This window comes from Scyliorhinus torazame, chromosome 2, assembly GCF_047496885.1.
Source record: "Scyliorhinus torazame isolate Kashiwa2021f chromosome 2, sScyTor2.1, whole genome shotgun sequence".
In the NCBI taxonomy this organism is placed as follows: Eukaryota; Metazoa; Chordata; class Chondrichthyes; order Carcharhiniformes; family Scyliorhinidae; genus Scyliorhinus; species Scyliorhinus torazame.
Genome location: NC_092708.1, coordinates 222,971,081 through 222,987,129, shown reverse-complemented (window position 1 = coordinate 222,987,129; position 16,049 = coordinate 222,971,081). Strand labels below are relative to the sequence as shown.

At 50.4% G+C, this 16,049-nt stretch overlaps 1 long non-coding RNA gene across 1 annotated transcript in view; it reads left to right on the top strand.

Moving 5' to 3' along the window:
* The window catches only part of LOC140396126 (uncharacterized), a 144,385-nt gene that overhangs the window by 115,150 nt on the left and 13,186 nt on the right, over nt 1–16,049 (top strand). Inside the window, exon 2 of the long non-coding RNA XR_011936456.1 lies at nt 6,146–6,227. This is a non-coding gene — a long non-coding RNA (uncharacterized lncRNA). The remainder of the gene's footprint in view (nt 1–6,145; nt 6,228–16,049) is intronic.

The following is a 16,049-nucleotide window of genomic DNA, read 5'->3' as shown; positions in this document are numbered from 1 at the left end:
ATTAACTGCAGGTAAATTAAAACACAATTATAACGTAAATGAGAACTCTGATAACTGTCTGTTGTTGCACATCTGCTTTCATTTATGTAGCTCACTGATGTGTTTGCTTTGTAAATACTCGCATTAAATCATTGTTGATAACTCACAAGCAAAGTGCTCAAAATTCACAGCGAGATGGTGAAATTAATTATAACTATTGAAATCTGCAGCGATAATTCTGCGTCATTTTGGAAGATGAAATGCATTTCACTTTTTGTGCATTCCACTAAATGATCTGATGAATGTATAATCATTCACAGATTTCAAAATGCTGAAAATTGATTACCTTTGATTAGCTCCGATCTACGCAGAGAGCTCTGACAGAGTATATGTGAAACATTAGAACATTATAAAGTAACAAATGGTTTAATTACCAGTGTGCCTGTTAATGTAGGATTCCCTGCAGAGAACCTGTCAAATCACCGGTCTGTAATAAACTTGTACGTTTCACTTAATTCTATTAAGGTTTAAATAATATCTCCCACTGTCCACATTGCTGTAATGTAAAGTTTCTTTCTGCAACCTAATCATTTTTAATTGGGATAGAATAATTATAAAATCTTTGCAGACTTTGAAGTAGGCGTCTGCTGTTTGTAATTAAAATATGCATAATTACTGAAATGGTATCTTGCACTGCTTAAGTTTTAAAATACATGTAATGCTGTGTTTTAAAACAACAACTTATATTTATGTAGAACCTTTAGCAAAACAAAATGTCCCAAGACGTTTCACTGGAATATTAAAATTTGGCAGCAACTCAAAGAGGGGTGATATTAGGAAAGATGACCAGAAGCTTTAAGGAGGAAAGAGAGTTTGAGAGACCGAGACATTTGGGGAAAGGAGGTTTGGAGCTTAGGGCCTTGGCAGCTGAAGACACTGTCATGGACGGTGGACCGAGTGAAAATCCAGATGGTAGATTTATTTTAATATTGGTTCATGGGATATGACAAGGCCAGTATTTGATACCTCTTCCTAATTGCCCTCAAGAAGGTGGTGTTGAGCCGCTTTCTTGAACCATTGCAGCCAATGTGGTGTAGGTACACCCACAGTGTGTTAGGGAGGGAGTTCCAGGATTTTGACCCAATGACAACGATAGAGTGGCAATATATTTCCAAGTCATAATGGTGTGTGACTTGGGGGGACACTTCGAAGTGGTAATGCTCTCGTGCATCTGCTGCCCTTGTTCTTCAAGGTGGTCGAGGTCACAGATTTTGCAGGTTCTGTCGAAGGAGCCTCAGCGTGTTGCTGCAGTGCATCTTGTAGATGGTACACACTCCTGCAGCTGTGTGTCAGTGATGGAGGAGTGAATGTTTAAGGTAATGGATGGGTACCAATCAAACAGGTTGCGTTGTCTTGGCTGTTATCAAGCTTCATACATTACACTGGAGTTGTACTCATCCCGACATCGCACATATGTAGATGGTAGACAATTACTCGCTGCAGAATTCTCAGCATCAAAGAACAAAGAACAAAGAAATGTACAGCACAGGAACAGGCCCTTCGGCCCTCCAAGCCCGTGCCGACCATGCTGCCCGGCTAAACTACAATCTTCTACACTTCCTGGGTCCGTATCCCTCTATTCCCATCCTATTCATGTATTTGTCAAGATGCCCCTTAAATGTCACTATCGTCCCTGCTTCCACCACCTCCTCCGGTAGCGAGTTCCAGGCACCCACTACCCTCTGCGTAAAAAACTTGCCTCATACATCTACTCTAAACCTTGCCCCTCTCACCTTAAACCTATGCCCCCTAGTAATTGACCCCTCTACCCTGGGGAAAAGCCTCTGACTATCCACTCTGTCTATGCCCCTCATAATTTTGTAGACCTCTATCAGGTCACCCCTCAACCTCCTTCGTTCCAGTGAGAACAAACTGAGTTTATTCAACCGCTCCTCATAGCTAATGCCCTCCATACCAGGCAACATTCTGGTAAATCTCTTCTGCACCCTCTCTAAAGCCTCCACATCCTTCTGGTAGAGTGGCGACCAGAATTGAACACTATACTCCAAGCGTGGCCTAACTAAGGTTCTAGTGCTTATATGGTTTGTTGAGTTAGATTTGGATCAATGGTAACCCCCAGTATTTTAGTGGGCGATTCAACAATAATAATGTCATTGAATGTCAAAGGATGATGAGATTCTCTCTTGCTAGAGATAGTTATTGCCAGGCACTTGTGTGGGATGAATGTTGCCTTGCCATATATAAGCCAAACCCTGCCTTGGTGCATGCTGACACGGACTGCTTCATTATCTGAGGAATAGCGAATTGTACTGAACATTGTGCAATCATCGGTGAACATCTTATGATTGAAGGGAGGTCATTGATGAAGCAGCTGAAAATGGTTGATTCTAGGATACTAACCTGAGGAACTGTTGCAGTGATGACCAGGTGCTGAAATTATGACCTCCAACAACCACAACCATCTTCCTTTGTGCCAGGTGTGACTCCAACCTGTGGAGAATTCCCCCCTGATTCCCATTGACTTCAGTTTAGCTCGGGCTCCTTGATGCCATACTCGGTCAAATGCTGCCTTGATGTTAAGGGCATTCATTCTAACCTCACCTCTGGCATTCAGCTCTTTTGTCCATGTTTGAACCAAGGCTGGAATGAGGTCAGGAGCTGAGTGGCCCTGGTGGAACCCAAACTGAGCGTCCGTGAGCAGCTGTTGCTAGGTAAGTGCCGCTTGATATCACTGTCAAAGAACATGGCCCAATTGCTGACAATTGGGGGAGTGTTTGGCTGGGTTGGATTATTCTTGCTTTTTGTGTACAGGACACATCTGGGCAATTTTCCACATTGTAGGATAGAAACAGAGTTGTAGCTGTACTGAAGGAACTTGGTTAGGGTCACGGCAATTCTGGAGCACAAGTCTTCAGTACTATTGCTGGCATGTTGACAGGGCCCATAGCCTTTGCAGAATCCAGCACTTCCAGACATTTCTATATATCTTGTGGAATCAATTGAATTGGCTGAAGATTGCCATTTGTGATGCTGGGTACCTCCAGAGGAGGCTGAGAGGGATCATTTGCATGATACTTCTGGCTGAAAGTGGTTGAAAATGCTTCAACCTTGTCTTGATATGCTGATCTTCCATCTGTTATTTCTCAATGTACTACCTACTGCCTTCAGCCTGTTGTTTCTCACTCAACATCCTACTGCCTTCAGCCTGTTTTTTCTCACTGTACATCTTACTGTCTTCAGCCTGTTGTTTCTCACTGTACATCCTACTGCCTTCAGCCTGTTGTTTCTCACTGTACATCTAACTCTCTTCAGCCTGTTGTTTCTCACTGTACACCTTACTGCCTTCAGCCTGTTGTTTCTCACTGTATATCCTACTGCCTTCAGCCTGTTGTTTCTCACTGTACATCCTACTGCCTTCAGCCTGTTGTTTCTCACTGTACATCCTACTGCCTTCAGCCTGTTGTTTCTCACTGTACATCTTACTGCCTTCAGCCTGTTGTTTCTCACTGTACATCTAACTCTCTTCAGCCTGTTGTTTCTCACTGTACATCCTACTGCCTTCAGCCTGTTGTTTCTTACTGCACATCCGACTGTCTTCCAATTGCTGTTTCTCACTGCACATCCGATTGTCTTCCACCTGTTGTTTCTCACTGCACATCCGATTGTCTTACTGCCTTCAGCCTGTTGTTTTCACTCCTTCAGGCTGATCTACCAAACATATTCACATTATGTTGTCTCCAGAATGGTGGGTTGGAATTATTTTCCTTTGCATGAGTAACAATGTTCTCTAGACTTGCTCTAAGGGGTTTCCCTTCCCCTCAATGCAGTCTCATCTAGTCTGTAGTTTGTTTGACCAACTCCAGGTTGGTATTCCAATGCTGGACATGTTGAAGAAACATTCCTCCTTGAACAGGCTGGATTAAAGTGGAATTCAGATATAGATATCCGGTGACGGCTATGAAGGAGTAGGTCGCACATGTGGTGGTTCCTGCTCGGGTCGGACCTTTGGACCTTTTCCCCCAATTTTATATTGGAATTGAATTGGTAAATTGATGGTAGAGGCAATTGTGGAGTGGACTCCTACATCGGTGCATGGAGAGGAGGACTAGAAGTGCTCGCGAAGGAAGAAATAGACGAACAGAGAAGGCTTGGGCTGAAGCTGCAGCAGGAGAAAACATGGCGGATGACCGGAGTCCTGGTTTGTCGACCCAGCGGTCAACGGAGCAGCTGATGCAGTTTGTTCAGGAGAGCTTCACCAAGCAGAAACAGGAATGCTTGGACCCGATTAAAGAATCGATTGCACGGCTGGAACTTAGACTGGATGCCCAAGATCGGGTGATCCAGAAGTAGAGAAGGCGCTGGCTGAGCAGGAGGAACATCAAACTGCGGTGGAGTTGGAGGTGGGGATGCTGAGAGACCAGCAGAAAAGGCTCCTAGAGATGGTGGAGGACCTAGAGAGTATGTCCCGCCGGCAGAACTTGAGAATCACCGGTCTCTGGGAGGGGCCCGAAGGAACGGACGCTGGGGCATACACAGCGGGCATGTTCGAGAAGTTGCTGGGGATGGGACGTTCTCCCGACCCTTGGAGGTGGACAGGGCTCACAGAGCGCTCGTGAGGAAGCCGCGAGTGGGGGACCCCCCGAGGGCAAATGTGGTGAGATTCCACAGGTACTTGGACAAGGAGTATATTTTACAGTGGGCCAGGCAGACACAAAGTTGTAAATAGGAGAACAGTATCCTGCGGATCTATCAGGATCTGAGTGCGGAGGTGGCCAGGAAAAGAGCGGGGTTTAACCAGAAAAAGGCGACTCTTTTTAAGAAAAAGGTGAAGTTTGGACTGCTGTATTCGGCCCGTCTCTGGGTCACGTATGAGGAGCAACATTTTTATTTTGAGTGGCCCGAGGAAGTGATGGACTTCGCGAGAAGGAAAGCACTGATGGCGGATGAGGACTTTGAACTTTGCTGCAGCGGTCACGTTAAAAACGTTTCTTGTTTTTCTTTTTTGGGGACGTTATTTGTAATGCCTTCTGTATTGATTTGGGGCCTGTTGCAGAGCTCAGTGAATTAAAGTTTACATTTGCACTGATGGGGGATGGAGGTGTGTTTGTTAGATGCTGTATCTTCTGTTTGATCTTTTCTTTGTTTTTTTTTTGTTATTTAGACCAATTGTGTTGGGACTGCTTTACTTTTGAATATGTGTGTCCAGGGGGAGGGGGAACAATAGGTGGGAGAATGTCTGGTGCCATGGGCGTGGGTCCCAAGCTAGCTGGGCGGGCTAGCTCACGGAAGTGCAGTGGGGGGTGAGCAGATTTTATGCTTATCGAAGGGGTCGGTTTACAGAGTGCTGTTATTAGGGGGTGGAGGGAGGGGAAATGTTCTGCTGACGGGGAAGGACTTTTGCTGTGGGACAGAAAGGAGGACGGGGGCGGAGGCTGCCTGGGGGGTGGGGGGGGGGGGCTCAGGCTGGAGGCTGGCCCAAGAAAGATGATAGCTGATCGGCGAAGGGGGGGAGAGATGAGCCACCCAACTAGGCTGATCACATGGAATGTGAGAGGGCTAAATGGGCCGGTTAAGAGGCCACGCGTGTTCACGCATTTGAGGGGACTGAAGACGGACGTGGTAATGCGACAGGAGACGCACCTTAGAGTAACTGATCAGATCAGATTAAGGAAGGGATGGGTCGGACAGGTTTTTCACTTGGGGCTGGACTCGAAGACTAAAGGGGTCGCCATCCTGATTAATAAGCAAGTGGTATTTGAGGCAGGAAGAATAGTTGCGGATGTGGGAGGCAGGCCCATTATGGTCAGTGGGAAACTGGAGGGGGTGCAGGTGGTATTAGTAAATGTGTACGCGCCAAATTGGGATGATGTGGAGTTTATAAAGAGGATGCTGGGGAAGATCCCGGACTTGGATTTGCATATGTTGGTAATGGGAGGGGACTTTAACATAGTTATTGACCCTGGGTTAGGCCGGTCGAGCTCAAGGACAGGCAGGGTGCCAGCAATGGCACAGGAGCTAAAGGGGTTTATGGAGCAGATGGGGGTGTGGGCCCATGGAGGTTTGGGCAGCCGAAAGTGAAGGAGTTTTCCTTCTACTGGCACGTGCATAAAGTGTACTCCCTGATTGATTTTTTTATTTTGAATAGGGCTCTACTGACGGGGGTAGAGAAAACGGGATATTCGGCGATCACAATCTCAGATCATGCCCCGCACTGGGTTGACCTACAGGTTAGTAAAGAAGGTAACCAGCGCCCGCACTGGAGGCTGGACGTGGGACTTCTGGCTGACGAAGAGGTGTGTGGGCGGCTGAGGAAATGTATTCAGAACTACCTGGACGTTAATGACACGGGTGAAGTTTTGGTGGCGGTGGTCTGGGAGGCATTGAAGGCGGTGGTTAGAGGGGAGCTGATCTCGATACGGGCCCATAGGGAGAAGGCAGACAGAGTAGAGATGGACTGACTGATAAAGGAGATATTGCAGGTCGACAGGAGGTATGTGGAGACCCCAGAGGCAGGGCTTTTAAGGGAACGATGGAGGCTGCAGGCGGAGTTTAGCTTGTTAACTACAGGGAGGGCGGTGGAGCAGCTGAGGAAGGCGAGGGGGGCGATCTATGAGTATGGGGACAAGGCCAGAAGAATGCTCCCGCAGCAGCTTCGGAAGAGGGAGGCAGTCAGGGAGATTGGGAAAGTAAAGGACGGGGACGGGAACCAGGGGTGAGATTCTCCGACCCCCAGCCGGGTCGGAGAATCGCCTGGGCTGGCATGAATCCCGCCCCCACCGGTTGCCGAATTCTCCGGCACCGGATATTTGGCGGGGGCGGGAATCGCGCCGCGCCAGTTGGCAGGCCCCCCCCCCCCCGCGAATCTCTGGCCCGAATGGGCCGAAGTCCCGCTGCTAAAATGCCTGTCCCGCCAGCGTAGATTAAACCACCTACCTTACCGGCGGGACAAGGCGGCGCGGGCGGGCTCCGGGGTCCTGGGGGGGGCGCGGGCCGATCTGGCCCCGGGGGGTGCCCCCACGGTGGCCTGGCCCGCGATCGGGGCCCACCGATCCGCAGGCGGGCCTGTGCCGTATGGGCACTCTTTCCCTTCCGCCTTCGCCACGGTCTCCACCATGGCGGAGGCGGAACAGACTTCCTCCACTGCGCATGCGCGGGAATGCCGTCAGTGGCCGCTAACGCTCCCGCGCATGCGCCGCCCGGAGATGTCATTTCCGCGCCAGCTGGCGGGGCACCAAAGGCCTTTTCCGACAGCTGGCGGGGCGGACATTCGTGCGGAGCATTCCGCACCTTTGGGGCGGCGCGATGCCCGACTGATTTGCGCCCTTTTGGGCGCCAGTCGGCGGACATCGCGCCGATACCGGAGAATTTTGCCCCTGGTTGGAGACTCAGCAGGGGTGAATAAGGAGTTCAAGGAGTTTTACAATAGGCTGTATGGGCCGGAACCCCCAGCTGGGCCGGAGAGGTTGGAGCACTTTTTAGGGGGGCTGAATTTCCCGAAGGTGGACGGGGGGTTGGTAGAAGGGCTGGGGGCCCCGATCGGGTTGGAAGAGATAGCAGAGAGTCTGAAGGCCATGCAGTCGTGGAAAGCCCCAGGGCCGGATGCGTACCCAGTGGAGTTTTATAAAAAGTTCTCTGGGACATTGGGGCCGCTGTTGATGAGGGCATTCAATGTGACAAGGGAGCATGGGGTGCTTCCCCCAACGATGTCACAGACCACATACTTATTGATCCTGAAGCGGGACAAGGACCCGGAGCTATGTGGGTCCTACAGGCCGAGATCCCTATTGAATGTGGACGCCAAACTGCTGGCCAAAATCTTGTCCTCTAGGATTGAAGACTGTTCCGGACGTGATTGGGGAGGACCAGAAGGGGTTCGTTAAGGGTCGGCAGTTGGTGGCCAATGTAAGAAGGTTGTTGAACGTGATCATGATGCCCCAAAAGGTAGGGATGTGGAGGTAGTGGTCAAAATGGACACAGAGAAGGCTTTTGATCGAGTAGAATGGGAATATCTGTGGGAGGTACTGGGACGGTTCGGATTTGGGCAGGGCTTTATTGACTGGGTCAGGTTGTTGTATCAGGCTCCTGTCGCGAGCGTACGGACAAAGGGGATAACATCGGACTATTTTAGACTGCATCGGGGGACGAGACAGGGATGCCCCCTCTCCCCACTGTTGTTCGCGTTAGCCATAGAGCCGCTGGCAATTACGCTGAGAGCCTCAAGGGGCTGGAAGGGGCTGATCCGGGGTGGGGGGGGGGGGTGGAACACAGAGTCTTGCTATACGCAGACGACCTGCTCCTGTATGTATCGAACCCACTCGGGGGATGGAAGAAATTTTAAGGATTCTGGGGAAATTTGGCCAGTTTTCGGGGTATAAACTAAATACGGGGAAAAGTGAGATGTTTGCAGTCCAGGCAAGGGGGCAGGAGAGGCGATTGGGGAACTGCCGTTTAGGATGGTAGGGGGAAGCTTTCAGTACCTAGGCATCCAGGTGGCACGGGAATGGGAACGGCTACACAAGTTAAATTTGGCCCACTTAGTAGACCAAATGAAGGACAGTTTTCGGAGGGTGGGACATGCTCTCGTTGTCACTAGCTGGGAGGGTGCAGACAGTGAAAATGACGGTTCTCCTGAGATTCCTGTTTGTGTTTCAGTGTCTCCCCATCTTTATCCGAGGTCCTTTTTTAAACAGGTCAATAAGGTAATCACTGGCTTTGTATGGGCGGGTAAGACCCCGCGAGTAAAAAAAGGGGTGCTGGAGTGCAGCCGGGGGAGGGCGGGCTATCATTGCCGAACTTTAGTAACGATTATTAGGCAGCGAATATAGCCATGATCAGGAAGTAGGTGGTGGGGGAGGGGTCAGCATGGGAGCGTGTTGAGGCGGCTTCATGCCCTTCATGCAAGGGCACCAGCTTGGGGGCGTTGGTAACGGCGCCTCTGCCGTTCCTGCCGGCACGGTACTCCACCAGCCCCTTGGTGGTGGTGGCCCTGAGGGTCTGGGGGCAATGGAGGAGGCATGTGGGGGCAGAGGGAGCATCGTTGAGGTCTCCAATCTGTAATAATCATCGGTTCACCCCTGGAAGGATGGATGGAGGGTTTCAGAGATGGCAGAAAGCAGGGATTGAGAGGATGGGGGATATATAGGGGATATAGAAGGGAGCTTTTCTAGCCTGAGGGAGCTGGAGGAGAAATTTGGATTGGCGAGGGGAAATTAAGTTAGGTACCTGCAGGTGCGGGACTTCCTACGCAGGCAGGTCTCAATCTTCCCGCTCCTACCACCAAGGGGGATACAGGACAGGGTAGTTTCTAGAGCGTGGGTAGGAGAAGGGAGGGGTTCTGACATATACAAGGAACTCATGGGGTTAGAGGAGACGCAGACCGAGGAGTTGAAACGCAAGTGGGAAGAGGAGTTAGGAGGAGCGATAGAGGATGGTCTCTGGGCGGATGGGTTGAGTAGAGTCAACGCGTCAACAACATGTGCCAAGCTCAGCCTGATGCAATTTAAGGTCGTTCACCCGGCCCACATGACATTGGCCTGGATGAGCAGGTTCTTTGGGGTAGAAGATAGTTGCGCAAGGTGTGCGGGAGGGTCAGCGAACCATGTCCAGATGTTCTGGGCATGCCTGAAGCTTAGGGGGTTCTGGCAGGGGTTTGCAGATGTTATGTCCAAGGTGTTAAAAACAAGTGTGGCACCGAGTCCAGAGGTGGCGATTTTCGGAGTGTCGGAAGACCCGGGAATCCAGGATGAGAAAGAGGCAGACGTTTTAGCCTTTGCTTCCCTGGTAGCCTGGAGACGGATTCTATTAGCTTGGAGGAACCCAAAGCCCCCGAAGTCGGAGACCTGGCTGACTGACATGGCTAGCTTTCTCTGTCTGGAGAAAATCAAGTTTGCCTTGAGAGGGTCAATGTTAGGGTTCACCCGGAGGTGGCAACCGTTTGTCGACTTCTTTGCGGAAAGTTAACCGTCAGCAGAGGCGGGGGAGGGGGGGGGGTTGCTGGGGGTTAGATTAGTTTAGAGTAGAAGGTTAGTAAAGGTGGGACCTGTAAGGGAGGAAGACGCCTTTTGCACTATGTTTATAAATTCATGTACATTGTTTATTTTGTTGTTGTTGTAAAATCAAAAAATACCTCGATAAAATGTTTATATTTTTAAAAAAGTGGAATCCAGATACATGCACCAATTGACCTAATTTTTCAATCTTTCGGAATATAGGATCCTATTTTTGAAATGTCACCAATTATTATGTCAATTTAGGAGAATTGTAAAGTAGCAAACCTTTGTTAAAAAAAATTTGGGGATTTTTTTCTCCTTGTATTTAACAATCCATAAGTTACACCTTATAAAACTGCGGCAAAATATAGAAGAAAAACAGAAACCAACACAAATATTTAAGAGCAGTTTTAAAGGCAGCACAGTAGCTCAGAGGTTAGCACTGTTGCTTCACAGCTCCAGGGTCCCAGGTTCAATTCCCGGCTTGGGTCTCTGTCTGTGTGGAGTCTGCGCGCTCTCCCCATGTCTGCGTGGGTTTCCCCCGGGTTCCTCCCACAGACCAAAGATGTGCAGTATAGGTGGATTGGCCATGATAAGTGGCCCTTAGTGTCCAAAAAAGTTAGAGTTATGGGGATAGGGTGGAGGCGTGGGATTAAGTGGGATGCTCTTTCCAAGGGCCGATGGGCTGAATGGCCTCCTTCTGCACTGTAAATTCTATGATTCCAATTGTTTTCCCTCCTGCTGTGGCTGTGATTCCCCCTTTAGCTGGCATACATAATAATAATAATAACAATATTTATTGTCACAAGTAGGCTTACATTAACACTGCAATGAAGTTGCTGTGAAAAGCCCCGAGCCGCAAAATTCCGGCACCTGTTCGGGCACACTGAGAGAGAATTCGGAATGTCCAAATTACCTAACAGCACGTCTATTGGGACTTGTGGGAGGAAACTGGAGCACCCGGAGGAATCCCACGCAGACACGGGGAGAACGTGCAGATTCCACATACTCAGTGACCCAAGCCGGATATGGAACCTGGGACCCTGGAGCTGTGAAGCAACAGTGCTACCCACTGTGCTACCGTGCTGCCCACATGTTACAATCCCTGTATGGCCAGAACACATATTTACAGGAGTCTCTAATTGCAGTTTGGTTGGGCTTCAGCTTGTCCTTGGGCCAATTCCCTGTGGCTTTGCCCTTGTCCCTCTCATTCTATTTACATGCCTTCACCCGCAACGCCATCCCATCCCCCGCCACCTTCACCGCTTCCCTCTCCCCCCTCCCCTTTCCTTTTCCTCTTTTTAAAAATGTTTCCAATTAAGGGGCAATTTTGATTGATTGATTGATTTACATGTACCGAAGTACAGTGAAAAGTATTTTTCTGCGGCCAATCCACCTACCCTGCCTATCTTTGGGTTGTGGGGGTGAAACCCACGCAAACACGGGGAGAATGTGCAAACTCCACACGGACTGTGTCCCAGGGCCGGGACCGAACCCGGGTCCTCAGCGCCGTGAGGCAGCAGTGATAACCACTGCACAACCATGCCACCCTCCTTTTCCTCTTTGTCCTGTGCCCCATTTGTCTCTCCAGCACCCCCTTCCTCCTGGTTGCTGGCTACGAACAGAACTTGGAACAAGTTGGTGAATGGCTTCCAAGTCCTGTGGAAGTCTTCTTCCGACCCCGGATGGAAAATGTTATCTTCTCCAGCCTGAAAAATTCCGCCAGGTTGGACAGCCATCTGCAGCTTTGTGTTTTGCCGCCGATGGCCAGCCAAGCAGGATTCTCCGACGATCGCTCAGAGAGGTAAAGGCTAGGGCGTCATTCCCATCCCCATGAAGAATTCTGGATGATCTGAAACCCCGAAGACCGTGACCTTTGGGCAAGGCTCCACCCTCACTCCCACAACCCTGGACATTGCCTCAAAGAAGGTTATCCAGTACCCAACAAGTCTGGGACAAGCCCAGAACATGTGGGTGTGGCTGGCCCGGACTCTCTGGTACCATTCACATTTGTCCTCCACCCCCAGTAAGAACCTACTCACTTGGTTTCTGGTTAGGTGCACTCTGTGCCCCACATTTAGCTGTGCTAGGTTCAACCCTGCACATGAGGAGATGGAGTTCGCCCTGTTTAATGCTTCGATCCAGAGTTCTCTCCCAATTTCTATGCCTAGTTCCTCCTGCCATATTTTCCTTGTCTCATCCAGGGGGAGCGTACCTCCTCCAACAGTCGCCCGTGCAAGTCTGCACAGTTTCCCCTACCTAGGTCACTTGCGTCCAGCAGTTCTTCTACTAACGAGTGTTCTGATATCTGGGGGTATGTTGTTTCCTTGTGGAGAAAGTTTTTGAACTGAGCGTACCTCAGGTCATTTCCTCTTGGCAGCTGGAACCTCTCCGTAAGTTCCCCCAGGGCCGCTACTTTATTGTACACATCCCTAACCATCAGAGTCCCCTTCTCCTGTCTCCACCTTTTGAAGGTGGCATCCATTATTGCGGGAATTAACCTGTGGTTGTTTCATATGGGAGCCAGAGTGGACACTTTGGTTAGGCCGAAGTGCTGCCTCATTTGATACCACGTCCGGATCGTGGAATTTGGCCGGGAGAATGGGAGAGCGGCTGTGGCTAGGGCTCGGACGGGTGTCCCTATGCAGAAATATTCCTCCATCCTCACCCACTCTGTTCCCGGTTTGTTCACCTCTCCCCGTACTCTTTCTGCGGTGACCGCCCAGTGGTAAAACTGTAGCTTCACAAGGGCTAGGCCTCCCACGTTTCTTTTCCTTTTTAGGACCTTCTTTTGGATCCTCGGGCTCGTTCTACACGCCCCCCCCCCCTCCCCCCGCACCCCCGCCCCCCTCCCCACCCCTCCCCACAAATCAGCATGATTAGTTTGTTAACTGTGTTGAAGAAGGCCTTGGGGATGTAAATTGGGAGTGATCTAAACATGAAGAGGAACCTGGGTGGTACGTTCATTTTGATCATCTGCACTCTCCCTGCGATGGAGAGTGGGAGTGGGCCCCACCTCCACAAGTCCCTTTTGACTTCCTCCACCATACTCGTCAGGTTCCATTTGTGGATCCGTGATCCGTGTCCAGTTGTGGACTATTTGGATCCCCAGGTAGTGGAATTTGGTCTGGGCTTGCTTGAACAGCATTCCCCCCAGTTCTGACCCCTCCCCCCCAGGTCCACAGGTCACTGATAGTGGCAAAGCAGGTGGAGAAGGTAGTCAAGAAGGAATGCTTGCCTCTATCGGCCAGGGCATTGAGATTAAAAATTGGCAAGTCATGTTGCAGCTTTATAAAACCTTAGGTAGGCCGCACTTGGAATATAGTGTTCAATTCTGGTCGCCATACTACCAGAAGGATGAGGAGGCTTTGGAGAGGGTGCAGAAGAGATTTACCAGAATGTTGCCTGGCATGGAGGGCATTAATGATGAGGAGAGGTTGGATAAACTCAGTTTGTTCTGATTGGAATGACGGAGGTTGAGGGGCGACCTGATAGACGTCTACAAGATTATGAGGGGCATGGTCAGAGTGGATAATGAGAAGCTTTTTCCCAGGGTGGAAGAGTCAATTACTAGGGGGCATAAGTTTAAGGGGCAGGTTTAAAGTGATGTACGAGGCAAGTATTTTACACAGAGGGTGGTGGGAGCCTGGAACTCTCTGCCGGGGGAGGTAGTGGGAGCAGATCTGATAAGGGGCATCTTGACAAATACAGGAATAGGATGGGAATAGAGGGATCTGGTCACCAGAAGGGTAGGGTTTTTAGTTTAGACGGGCAGCAAGGTTAGTGAAGACTTGGACAGCTGAAGGGCCTGTTCCTGTGCTGCAATTTTCTTATTTTTTGTTCTTTGAAACAAATCTGTTCAAGTACCTCTATGAGGTACTTTCATGCGAATCTGTTGAAGACCTTTTCTGTGTCCAGGGTGATGATCACTTATGGTTGTTGGGAAAGTAACAAACCTGATTTGAGTGCCCAGTAAAACAGGATTCTGGGTTTGGGAGACTATGAATCGCATCTGATTTGTGCTTAAGCTAGAAGCGCAAATCCGAACATGATTCACAAACCTTTGGCATGTAAATTTCGGCATGGTGGGGATTGTGAGGGTTTCCATAGTGAATGCCATTATTGAGCGGCCGTTTTGTGCAGGTGGCCCAATAGCAAGGAGTAGTTACTGTGCCTAGCCCCCCTCCTGCAATGCAATTCAGTGGCCCCCCCCCCCCCTGGATTTTCTGGGTGACCCGATCCCCCGACCCTCCTCCGGAGATCTCTTCACCGCCTCCACCCCCCCCCCCCCCCCCCCCCGCCAATTAGATAGGTCTCCATCCAATACACCTCTGGCTCAGGCAGAGGAAGCAGCATCTGTCAATTCGTTAGCTGGGTTTAAACCCCCTCAGATCTTTGATCTGCGTGCCTTAAAATTGCTTTCACCAGGCTGTGATTGACAGCTTCTACACACACACAGCTCTCTGCAATATTTCATTCATCTCCTTTCAGGCTTGAGTAGCTTTGAAGTACCCAGCTGTGGCACTAACCTCAATGTTTGTAAATATCTAGCTATGATTGACAGCTCCTGGAACACATCAAAGACAGTTAAGTGCTTCCTGCAGAGAAAAAGAGGAAGTGAGAGCACTTAAAGCACTTAACTGGTTAGTTTCACAGCTGGGTATTTCAAAGCCATGCAAGCCTGAAAGGAGATGAATGAAACATTGCAGACAGCTGGGTTTGTGTAGAAGCTGTCAATCACAGCCTAGTGAAAACAATTTCACAGAGATATGAATGAAAGGCTTTCCCATCAAGATCTGAGGGAGTTTAAACCCAGCTGACTGTTTTTCTCTTTCCAGGAATTGTCAGGTGCTGCTTCCTCTGCCTGAGCCAGCAGGAGTATTGCACAGGTGAGTTTTAAAGCAGTGATTTTTTTTTTCGCTGCCTCTGGCTGGACTGCTCTCTTGCTTCCAGGTCTCTCTGATGGGGGGCTTCCAGGCCGGGGTCCCTCTCATAGGGGCTTCCAGACAGGGATCCCTCTTATGGGGGTCTTCCAAGCAGGGATCTCTCTTATGGGGGGCTACCCACTTGGCCCAGCACGAGGTCCACTATGTCAGGTACGCGCTTGTCCAGAGCTGCATCAATTCTCGCTCCCTTGATTCCTAGCCCAGAGGACTAGAGAATCACGCAGGCCCATAATGAGCCAACTGCATCCTCTTGCCGGCGGGGGGCACAAACCTCGATCCTGACTCGTGCAGTGGACCAGAGCCTCGGAATGGGGTTTTGATCCCATTTTTGACCCAACATTGGATTCGCCACTTGATCGCGAATAATCCTTCTCGCGTTGAGAAATGGAGAATCCAGCCCAGTATTAATACTAAGTCATATTTTTCAAAGTAACAAGTCTTACAACACCAGGTTAAAGTCCAACAGGTTTGTTTGGAATCACTAGCTTTCGGAGCGCAGCTCCTTCATCAGGTGAGTGATCATCACCTCATGAAGGAGCAACGCTCCAAAAGCTCGTGATTCCAAACAAACCTGTTGGACTTTAACCTGGTGTTGTAAGACTTCTTACTGTGCCCACCCCAGCCCAACGCTGGCATCTCCACATCATGGCCTAGATTCTCCGAGCCTGTGATGGAAATTCCCGCCACGCCGTTCCGATGCCGGGCCTCTGATTCTCCAGAGAATCGGTGCCAATCGCGCCCACGCGGTCGCCGCGGCGGCAGTCGGGAGCCACTGAAATAGGCCCCCGCGGCAATTCTCAGTGGGCGACAGGCCGAACTCCCTGCCGGCGTGGTTCAAACCTGGTACCACCCGGCGGGAGCTCGGCCCCGCAGCCGCTGTGGACATCCTGGTGGGGAAGCAGGGGGATCTGACTCCGGGAGGGGCCTCCATGGCCCGTGATCGGGGGCTTCGATCGGCGGGCAGCCGTGATCTGGAGGGGCCCTACCTCCTTCTGCGTGGGCCCATTGTTAGGTCCCCGCCATGTTGCTCCGCGGCGGCGCAGAGGCGGCAACCACACGCATGCATTGGTGCGGAGACGACCGTCGCGCGCATGTGCGGACCCACACCAGCATT